Below are 12,373 nucleotides of genomic sequence, written 5' to 3' on the forward strand. Positions count from 1 at the left end.
TGTGAAAATGACAGATTAAAGCGGAAAATGCTCAAGGAAATGTAGAATGGTTTATTGTTAGCTGAGGGGAAGTTGACAAAGAGGCACACAACCAGTAAAATTAATCAGAAGGACAGTGAAACTAGTCTGACAACTAGGGTGGGGGAGGGACGGAGAGAGAGGGAAAGCAAGGGTTACTTGAAGTTGGGGAAATCAATATTCATACCGCTGGATTGTAAGCTGCCCAAGTGAAATGTGAGGTGTTGTTCCTTCAATTTGCATTGGGCTTCACTCTGACAGTGGAGGAGGCCCAGGACAAAAAGGTCAGTATGGGAATGGGAGGGGGAGTCAAATAATGTAACAACCATACGGGCCTTTCTGTCCTGGGCAAACGTCACCAATTCCGTTCCTCCAGAGATGCAACACAAATTACTCCAGCATTTTGTATCTATGTAAGGTATAGAAAGGTCCTAGCACAGGAAGATGGTATTAGTCTAGATGGGTTGGCAGGGGCAAAGCCTATGGTACTAACATTGGGAAGTGGGGTTCGTGGAGATGGGTAAAAAGGGTTGGCATGAGCGTGGTGGGCCAAAGGGCCTGTTTCATTGCTGTACAACCCTATGACTCTAGGACTGAGTTCCCAGCTGCCTGTTGGGCTGGACTATCCTTAATATTCTCCAAACAGGCATTAGACCATTTAGGATTAGCAGGTTCTTTAAGGGCTTCACTAACAATGTTACCTCCAGTGGTGACACTGGTCAGATGGCCAACGACATTGTCGATGTGCTCTCACATCACAGAGTATTAAATATAGAAACATAGAAAATAGGTGCAGGAGTAGGCCATTCGGCCCTTTGAGCCAGCACCTCCATTCAATATGATCTTGGCTGATCATCCAGAATCAGTACCCTGTTCCTGCTTTCTCCTCATATCCCTTGATTCCGTTAGCCCTAAGAGCTATATCTAATTCTCTCTTGAATACATCCAGTGAATTGGCCTCCACTGCCTTCTGTGGCAGAGAATTCCACAGATTCACAACACTCTGGGTGAAAAAGTTTTTCCTCATCTCAGACCTAAAAGGCTGACTCCTTAATGCCCCTGTCCCACTTAGGAAACCTGAACGGAAACCTCTGGAGACTTTGCGCCCCACCCAAGATTTCCGTGCGGTTCCCTGAGGTTGCAGGTGGTTGCCGGAGGTTGCAGATAGTGGAAGCAGGTAGGGAGAGTGACAAAAACCTCCTGGAACCTCCGGGAACCGCACGGAAACCTTGGGCGGGGCGCAAAGTCTCCAGAGGTTTCCGTTCAGGTTTCCTAAGTGAGACAGGGGCATTATTCTCAAACCGTAACCCCTGGTTCTGGATTCCGCCAACAACGGGGACATTTGTCTTGCATTTAGTCTGTCCAAACCCTTAAGAATTTTTACATGTTTCTTATATTATTATTTACCTATTACGTTCTTTCGACCTGGTGGACTCACTGTGGTGGATGTTAAACTGTGTTCATTGTGTGTTCTGTTATTTTATTCTCTGTCATGACTGCAAGGCACGTAATTTCGTTCAAACCAAAAGTTTGAATGACAATAAAGATACTTTATACTTTATCAGATTGGTACATGGATCTGTAGGGGAGGGAGGGATATGGGTTATGTGCAGGCGGATAAGAGTTGGTTTTGGCATCGTGTTTGGTTCAGACATTGTGGGTTGAAAGGCCTGTTCTTGTGCTGCATTGTTCTATGTTCTATGTTATTCTTTGTGATTTTAGAGCAGGGCAGCCATTTTGTTTATAGCCCCCTTCACACAGAGACCACCTCCGTAACTTTGAGCCACTATATTTGAATAATATCGTGGTCGATTTGATTCTAACCTCTTCCCTACGTTTCTGCGTACACTCAGTTTCACCCACTTGCTTATCGTGGATCCTTCTAAGTCTGAAGCATGGGTCTGAGGAGAGGTCTCGGCCCCTGAGATGTCACCTATTCCTTTTCTCCAGAGCTGCTGCCTGACCCCGCTGAGTTACTCCAGCATTTTGTGTCTTTCTAAGGATCTATCTAACCCTTTCTGAAAACAAATATTCAACAGCTGTGTGAATTCAATTGGATAGGACAGGTTTGGAGGGATATGGACCAAAAGCGGGCAGGTTGGACTGGTGTAGCTGGGACATGTTGGCCAGTGTGGGCAAGTTGGGCCAAAGGGCCTCCATGACTCTATGACTATGACTATGCTTCCAGCTCTCCTTGAGTTGTATGTAATGCCTGCTGGATATGTGCCGAGCAAACAGCTCCTTATGTTACCCAGTGCATTGTGCTGATTCACCACAGGTGTAGCCCGGCACCCCAGCTGATATACTCTCTCATCCCTACACAGATGAACATGCCATTAGCAACAGGAAGACTTAGACACCGGTGTTATTTAAAGGACAGATTTCTTTGACTAAAAGACACATCTCTTTGGACAGATTAAGTGAACGGCCAAGGACATGACATATGGCGTACAATGTAGGAAAAAGAGATTTATTTTTCTATTTTGGCCGAAAAAGTAAATAAAATAAAGTGCGTTACGCAAGTGGCGAGAGATTGCAAAACTCGGAGTGGCCCAGTCTATAATTTGTAACTAAGATAGTATGCTGATATAGTAAGTAATTAGATAAGCTTACATGACGTTATTGTTCACAGAGCATAGAACAATACATCATAGGAACAGGCCCTTCGGCCCACTATGCTTGTGCTGAGCATGGTACTAAGATAAACACACTACAGATGTTTTCACATAATTCGTATCCTTCTATTACCTACATACACATCCATGTGCCTAAAATAGACAATAGACAATAGACAAAAGCATCTTAAATGCCACTATTGTCTCATTGGAGACCATCGAACTATTATTTAATCGAACCTTACTAGACATTATATTTCACTAAATGTTATTAAGGGTATAAGTAAAAGGAGTAGGATTAGGCCATTTGGCCCATCTAGTCTACTCCGCCATTCAATCATGGCTGGTCTATCTCTCCCTCCGAACCCCATTCTCCTGCCTTCTCCCCATAACCTCTGACACCCGTACTAATCAGGGATACTGAGTTGAATGATCAGCCATGATCATATTGAATGGCGGTGCAGGCACGAAGGGCTGAATGGCCAACTCCTGCACCTATTTTCTATGTTTCTATGTTTCTATGAATCTATCTCTGCCTTAAAATTATCCACTGACCTGGCCTCTACCAAATTCCTTTTATCCTGTACACTGTGAACAGCTTGATAGTAATCATGTGTAATCTTTCCGCTGACTGGACGCAACAAAAAAACTTTTCACCATACCCAGGTACACACGACAATAAACTAAACTAAACTAAACTAAACTAAACTGCCTCCACCACCATCTCCAGCAATGCGTTCCTGGCACCCACCACACTTACACAGGGGACAGGAAGTTTCTAGATTCTGGAAAATACCCCACAAACTGTTGGAGGAACAGTGGGTCAGGCACCATCTGTGGAACCAAGGAATGGTCGATATTTTGATATGGAAACCAGCAACAAACTGTTTTTTTTTTAATCGTGAGGTGAATTAAATAAAGAAGCAGGGAACTTATGTTTTTTTTTGGTTTTAGTGACACCGCGTGGAAACAGGCCCTTCGGCCCACTGAGTCCCACCGACCAGCGATCCCCACGCATTAACACTATCCTACACACACTACAGACAATCCTACATTTATACCAAGCTAATTAACCTACAAACCTGTACGTCTTTGGAGTGTGGGAGGAAACTAAAGATCTTGGAGAAAACCCACGCGTTCACGGGGAGAACGTACAAACTTCGTAGTCGGGATCGAACCCGGGTCTCCGGAACTGCAAGCACTGTTATGCCCCTGTCCCACTCAGGAAACCTGAACGTAAACCTCTGGAGACCTTGCGCCCCACCCAAGGTTTCCGTGCGGTTCCCGGAGGTTTTTGTCAGTCTCCCTACCTGCTTCCACTACCTGCAACCTCCGGCAACCACCTGCAACCTCCGGGAACCGCACAAAAACCTTGGGTGGGGCGCAAAGTCTCCAGAGGTTTCCGTTCAGGTTTCCTAAGTGGGACAGGGGCATTAGGCAGCAACTCTACCGCTGCGCCACTGTGCCGCCCAGATGTTTCAGGTACAACGGGTAATGATAAGACAATAAATGGACTACCGTATGCAGTAGGATTTCCTTAGAACAAACAAATAAATAGACATTAATAGGGCAAGGTCAAAAATAATGTCCCCAAGTCGAGATAGTTCGGAACGTATTTCAATAGTAGTGTATAATAGCCTGATAGTTATAGGGAAGTAGCTGCTCTTGTAGAAGGGTCTCGACCCGAAACGTCAGCCATTCCGTCCCTCCAGAGATGCTGCCTGTCCCGCTGAGTTACTCCAACTTTTTGTGTCTATCTTTAGCTGCTGTTGTACCTGGACGGTGCAGTTTTCAGGCTCCTGTTCCTTCTTCCTAATGACAGGAGCGAAATGAGAGTGTGGCCGAGCGGTGTGGGTCTCTGATGATGCTGGCTGCCTTCTTGAGGCAGTGACTCTTGTACATTCCTTCCACCTGGGTCTGGCGTGGTGTGGCAGCGGCTCTACCATCTGCGCCAATGTGCCACCTTAGTGAATAGGTTTCAATCTGTATCAAATGGACTCTGAGAAGTGACAAACAGACATCTACTGTAACCTGGCTCCAACTGACTTGACAAGGTCTATTAGACATGGAGTGCCCTGAGAATAATTATGTTGGATGCTGAGACCCAAATATCATTCTAAACAGGACATTTGTTGCTGGAAGTGTCACAGCTGGCGTCCTGGTGCAGTCGCAACAACCTGGAGCTCAATGCTCTTAAGACAGTGGAATTGATTGTAGACTTTAGGAGAGCTCCCCTTCCCCTCACCACTCACCATCAACAACACCACAGACACATCTGTGGAGTCTGTTAAGTTCCTGGGAACCATCATCTCCAAGGACCTTAAGTGGGGGGCTACCTTCGACTCCACAGTCAAAAAGGCACAACAGAGGATGCACTTCCTGCGGCAGCTGAGGAAGCACAATCTGCCACAGGCAATGATGGTTCAATTCTACACGGCCATCGTAGAGTCTGTTCTCACCTTCTCCATCATGGTCTGGTTTGGCTCAGCCACCAAGCACGACATCCGGAGGCTACAGCGAATCGTCCGATCAGCGGAGAAGGTTATTGGCTGCAACCTTCCCTCCATTGATGAACTGTACACTGCAAGGGCTAGGAAGCGAGCGGGTGAGATCATCTCTGACCCCTCTCACCCTGGCCACAAACTCTTTGAATCACTTCCCTCTGGAAGGCGACTCCGGACTGTCAAAGCTGCCACAGCCAGACATAATGTTGTCCAAAAGGGAACTGCAGATGCTGGAATATCGAAGGTACACAAAATTGCTGGGGAAACTCAGCGGGTGCAGCAGCATCTATGGAGCGAAGGAAATAGGCGACGTTTCGGGCCGAAACCCTTCTTCAGACCCAGACATAAACAATTTTTATCCATGAGTATTAGCTCTACTCAACAAAAATCTGTAGCCTCCCTTTGATCTGGTATTTTGTTGGTTCACATGCTTGATCAATGGTGTTTTATCATTAATGTTTTATTATTATTAATGTTTAGTGTTTTCTGAGTCATTCGTAACTGTCACTGTATGTCGTGTTGTTACTTGTGGGCGGAGCACCAAGGCAAATTCCTTGTATGTGAATACTTGGCCAATAAACTTACTTACTTACTTACTTACTAACTAAGTATGTACTGCTGGGGTCAAGGAAAGATCGTTCATGTCGCTGCCGTGTTTCCACCAATCTTTCCGCCAACACGCACAAGAAGCGCAAGACGCCATTGTATGCAGATGTAGCTCTGGCTGAACAATCTCTAATCTTGCGATGAGGCCTCGATAAGAAGAAGCACTGCTAGCAGCAAACTACATGACACACAGCCAAAAGGCAGCCTGATTCTCTTTCCCCTGCTCCCCGCCCAGAATCAAAATCCCGTTTTTACATTACAAAAATCCCCTGAAAGAGATGTTTGTTTTTGTTTGGGTTGTGGGGCAGAGCTTCTCCAGACAGAAGCGGTAAGAATGGCCCATCTGGCTTATTTCAACATGAAAGATTAAATTAATATACAATATGAAGGCTTCCCATTCAATTGCAAATGCCCGAAGAACTTAAGACTCCTTGGCTAAAGCTGTCAGTTATGATGAAGCGGTAATTATGAGGGTCTCACATGGAAATGTATCTTGAGCCAAATGACTGGCACATTCACCAACCACAACCAATTTACAAAGGAGGTATTATGCCAGGGGAGAAAAAGTGAGGAAAAGCGGTTTCTCTGCTAATCTGCAAAACCCTTTTTTCCTCTATGTAAGGCTTTTATTCCGCTGTGCATGTTTATATATGAGAAAAGCCTTTCGCCAAGAGTCAAGCTCCTAAATATAATTCCGATCAAGTGCTCACCAGCTTGACAGAGGGAGGAAGTAAAATAAGAGTTATTGCTTAAAGAGTAATGTCCCAATCAAACTTTACCTCGCTGGAGACTAATTTATCCCAAAGTGCCAAATGGGCTGGAGCTTCTTGTTGCGATGTGGATAACAAATAATGTTTTGCTTTGTTCATTCTTTCTTTATCAAGAGGCGAACGCTACTGATAGCTGGCATCATGGATTCTACAGGAGCATGGTGCCGTAGTGGTAGAGTCGCTGCCTTACAGCACCAGAGACCCGGGTTCGATCCTGTCCACGGAGTTTGCACGTTCTCCCCGTGACCTGCGTGGAATTTCTCCGGCTTCCCCGGTTTCTTCCCACACGCCAAGGGCGTACAGGTTTGCAGGCTAATTGGCTTGGTGTCATTGTAAATCATCCCCAGTGCGTGTAGGGTGATGTTAGTGTGTGGCGATCGCTGGTCGGTGCGGGCTCGGTTGGCCGAAGTGATTTGAGAATTAAGGGACAGATGTTTAGGGCTAACATGAGGGGGAACTTCTTTACTCAGAGAGTGGTAGCTGTGTGGAATGAGCTTCCAGTGGAAGTGGTGGAGGCAGGTTCGATTTTATCATTTAAAAATAAATTGGATAGGTATATGGATGGGAAAGGAATGGAGGGTTATGGTCTGAGTGCAGGTAGATGGGACTAGGTGAGAGTAAGTGTTCGGCACGGACTAGAAGGGCCGAGATGGCCTGTGTTTCTGTGCTGTAATTGTTATATGGTTAAGTGCTTGTTTCCACACTGTACCTCTAAACTAAACTAAACTAAAACTAACAATGATATGTAGATTCCTGGATTTGGAGCGTGTAAATTGTAGGGCACTAATGCCTTGTGCTGGAGCTACTCAGCGGGTCAGGCAGTATCTCTGGAGGACGCGGATAGGCGACGTTTCGGGTTGGGATCCTTCTTCAGACAGAAAATAATATGCCCAGTTTATTTAATCTGGTTGATGTTGTTTAAGTTTGCAGCGACACTGACTGGGTGGGTGACTGACTAATGGGGCAAAGGCCATCTGAGAACTGGTGGTCTCCCATTAAACCTTCCCATTGTTATCTGGTTGTGCAAATGATATCCAGTTCATGCTACCGCAGTTTCCACTATCGCGCCAGTCTTTGAAACATGGCCAATTGACACCTCCGATTTGCAATGTTGCTGAATTAAAAAAAAAAGAATCATCCCTTTTCCGCACATAATGTAGAATCGGTGCACAGGTAGAGTTAGTGCACACATCCCATTTCCGTGGACACGGGATCCGGGTTAATGACGTTTTGGTTCTCCCTTCTCCCCTCTTTTTTTTTTTTTATTCCCCTCCCGCTCGTTTCAGTGAGATCAAAGTCTTGTTTCAGCTCTAATTAACAAAACTAATGCAGATCACAGACCTACTGGATTTCAGCAGAACCTTTGAGGATGCAGGCAGAAGATTTTGAAGATTTAAATAATTAATTTGACACTTTGGGCCTCGTCTGCTCAGACGGAGGGGAGAGAGTCCGAACCTCAGGTTTTTTCGAACGCCAACCTGCCCAGGTTTAATGTGATTTGCCGCACCGAAAATGGGTGACCGGGAGACTTTTGAGAACTGCAGCGCGCAGCGCCGAAGCAGTTTGCTGATTTTTGTCCCGGCTTTTGTCATGGTAAGCAAGTCCTTTGGTCTGGGCTCATTTCTAACCAGCCTTGCACCAGTTGGAGAGATTGGGGAGGAGGGGGGAGCAAAATCTGCTTTGGGGAGCTGGTGGATGGCCATTTAATGTTATTTTAATCCTCTTAATCCACGTTACAATGGGGATTTATAAGTAAATAGAAGGCAAGAGACAAAACAAAACAAAAAATCCCTATTCCATACATCGTCACCGTACAACGACGGGACCTGTCGTATTAATGGCCGGCAAAAGCCAGACATATATTTGTGATTATGCTGCAGTTCTGTGTTGTTTTGTTTGGCCTTGTTTCTGCCTTACATCACATTTTTAAACAATTACATGCAATTTGTTGGCGCCAATTATCTACAACCTGAATCTGTAAACAATTTGGCCTTTTTTTCCCCTCTTTCTCGGCCTAGGTATGTAAATCCTCCTTCTGCTCAGCAGAGAACTATTATTGCCCCAAGCTGTTTGCCACCATTAAATTGTTTTCTTGCTTCTAATCCCCTATTCAATCTGGCACTCTTTATACAAATTAATTCTACATTGTTGACATAATCACACCTAAGCCGCTCAATGCAGTTCATTATTAGTCCATAAAGGCTGCGTTTTTGAATAATAATCATCAAGCAAAACTATGCTTCTTACAGACCTACTCAGTCCCCTGAGTGGCAACCATGTACTCAGGCCTTGGTAAATATAAATATCTATGTATATATATATATATATATATATATATATATGTAGATATATAGATATCGGGAAGCGATGGAGAGAGAGAGACTGCAAGGGAAAATATATATATATACTAGACCAAGTGCAGACCCGTTGGGTCTGTTTCCCCAATGCGCATTTGCAGGGGGGGGGGGGGTGCTGCGAGTTATCCCTACCCTTCGCAAACTCTAAGGTGGAGAAACTCAGCGGGTAGGGCAGCATCTAGAGAGCGAAGGAATAGGCGACGTTTCGGATCGAGACCCTTCTCCAGACTGATGTCGGGGGGGGGGGGTGGGAGGGAAAAAGAAAGGAAGAGGCGGAGACAGTAGGCTGTGGGAGAGCTGGGAAGGGGAGGGGAAGGAAGGAGAAAGCAAGGACTACCTGAAATTGGAGAAGTCGACGTTCATACCGCTGGGGTGTAAACTACCCAAGCGAAATATGAGGTGCTGCTCCTCCAATTTGTAGTGGGACTCACTCTGGCCATGGAGGAGGTCCAGGACAGAAAAGTCAGATTCGGAATGGGAGGGGGAGTTGAAGTGCTGAGCCACCGGGAGATCAGGTTGGTTATTGTGAACTGAGGATTCCTCCTTCCCATACTCGAGTCGTCCGACTCGTTTCACTGTCGTCCTGCGTCCTGCTTACTTTCACGGTTTGTATCACCTCTTCCACAGCCAACAATGGACCATTGTGGGCTTCGCTTTTCCTTAATCCTTGCTGGCCTTGGCTTGTTCTTTTCATACCTTTCATTCATTTGTTCTTTGTACCTTTTCATGCCTCTAGTGTCCCTCTAAACTGACTCTCAGTTGGAAGAAGGGTCCGGACCCGAAACGTCGCCAATCCCTTTACTCTAGACATGCTGCCTGGCCCGTTGAGTCACTCCAGCGTTTTGAGTCTATCTTCAGTGTAAACCAGCATCTGCAGTTTCTTCCTTCCTATATATATAATATATTCACCAGATTTTCCACCTTAGCAAGGTGAGGCAGGTACTAGAACAACATTTAAAATACACTTTGACGGGTACATGGACAGGAAAGGTTCACAAGTTATCGGAGTAGAATCAGACCATTTGTCCCATCGGGTCTACTCCGTCATTCAATCATGGCTGCTTTCTCCCTCCTATTCCCATTTTCCTGCCTTCTCCCCATAACCCTTGACACCCGTTCTAATCAAGAATTTGACTATTTTTGCCTGAAAAATATCCACTAATTTGGGCTCCACTGCCCTCTGTGGCAATGAGTTCCACAGATTAACTTACCTCTAATTTACCTTCCACCGCACCTCCTTTCTAAAAGAGCGCCCTTTAATTCTGTTTAGAGGGATATGGGCCAAACACGGGCAGGTCGGACTAGTAAAAATGGGGCATCTTGGTCAGCATGAACAAGTTAGGTCAAAGGAACTGTCTCTATGTTGTATGACTCTATAAGTCTGTGTAAGAAAGAACTGCAGATGTTGGATTAAGTCGAAGATAGACACAAAATGCTAGAGTAACTCAGCGGGGCAGGCAGCTGAGAAGGGTCTCGACTCAAAACGTTACCTGTCCCTTCTCTCCAGGGATGCTGACTGTCCCACTGAGTTACTCCAGCATTTTGTGTCCATCTTCGACTCTTTAAGTCTGTTGTATTTCCCCTTTCAGACACTGCCAAAGCTGCTGGATGTGAGGAGCACCTCCGGACTTTGGCTCATTGCCACAATTCCTCACCCTCATTCCCCTCATCACCAGAGACGAAATCCAAGCAAATATCCGCATAACCATAAGGATTGATATCAAAATGGTTAAAATGTAAAACGTTGGTCCGCTTCATGAGAAGCTGTGTGAAATGGATCGTGTTTGTCGCAGTGTGTGATTTGTCCCTTACCACCCAAACCACCCCCTCCCCTGGGACTTTCCCTTGCAACCGCAGGAAATGCTACACTTGTCGCTTTACCTCCCCCCTCGACTCCACCCAAGGACCCAAGCAGTCTTTCCAGGTGAGGCAGAGGTTCACCTGCACCTCCTCCAACCTCATCTATTGCATCCGCTGCTCCAGGTGTCAACTGCTCTACGTCAACTCCCCCTCCCATTCCAAATCCGACCTTTCTGTCCTGGGCCTCCTCCATGGCCACAGTGAGGCCCACCGCAAATTGGAGGAGCAGCACCTCATATTTCAATTGGGTAGTTTGCACCCCAGCGGTATGAACATTGACTTCTCCAATTTCAGGTAGTCCTTGCTTTCTCTCTCCTTCCCCTTCCCTTCCCTTCCCAGCTCTCCCACAGCCTACTATCTCCACCTCTCCCTTTCTTTCCCCCTCCCCGACATCAGTCCGAGGAAGGGTCTCGACCCGAAACGTCGCTCCATAGATGCTGCCTCACCCGCTGAGTATCTCCAGCATTTCTACCTTTCAGTTAAAAGGAGATGTGCGCAGCAAGTCTTTGACACAGAAGGTGGTGGGTGCCTGGAACGTGTTGCTAGGGATGGGGGTGGAGGCAGATACAATAGTAGCATTTACAAGGCTTTTAGACTGGCATATGGACATGTAGAAAATGACCTACCTCTCCTCGTAGCTAATGTCATCTAATCCATGCATTAAAAAAAACTACAACCAACTATTCCTGGATGAATATGAATTGACATTGACAGCAAGTTGGTAAAGTTTAAGATTAATTACATTAAAAAATATACACTTTACTTACTTCAGGTGATCGCTGTGCACGAAAGCTCTGTATATCATTTTATTGGATTATTCCCCAGGGTCTAATTCTTTGAATGAGCACTGACCACGGGTCTCAACCCGAAAGGTCACCTATTCCTTCTCTCCAGAGATACTGCCTGTCCCGCTGAGTTACTCCAGCTTTTTATGTCTATCTGAGGTGCTTCCCAGTTTGTCGGATGCACATATTTTGACGTTAACATTACAATATACCCTGATTTTTTTTTTAATTGCTGTTTTTTTTTCCATTTTCCTTCCTCCCACAATATGTAATATGTAAAAGAATATGTGATTCTGTTCCATTCTGTTTGTAGTCTGTTGTTTGTGTGTTTGTTTTTTGCACAAAGTCCGCGAGCATTGCCACTTTTCATTTCACTGCACATCTCGTATGTGTATGTGATGAATAAACTTGACTTGACTTGACTTGAGAAATACCTAAAGATTGAGGAATGAACCCAACAACCCCAACCAACTGCAGATGCGCGTGGAAATCATCTTATCGGGTGCATGGTTTAAGGACAGATCCAGAAGGCAGGGAGTTCGGATGTAGCCCAGACCATCACGCAACCCAACCTCCCTTCCATCGACTCCATCTACACTTGGCTACCTCGGCAAGGCCACCAGCATAATCGAGGACCAGCTTCACCCAAGTCACTCCCTCTTCTCCCCTCTCCCATCAGACAAGAGGTACGTAAGTCTGAAAACACATAATTTGGGGCAGCCACGGTGGCATAGCGGTAGAGTTACTGCCTTACAGAGCTTGTGGTGCCGGAGACCCGGGTTCGATCCCGACTACTGGTGCTGTCCGTACTGAGTTTCAACGCTCTCCCCGTGACCTCGTGGGTTTTCTCCGAGATTT

Source organism: Amblyraja radiata, chromosome 6 (assembly GCF_010909765.2).
Source record: "Amblyraja radiata isolate CabotCenter1 chromosome 6, sAmbRad1.1.pri, whole genome shotgun sequence".
Lineage (NCBI taxonomy): Eukaryota > Metazoa > Chordata > Chondrichthyes > Rajiformes > Rajidae > Amblyraja > Amblyraja radiata.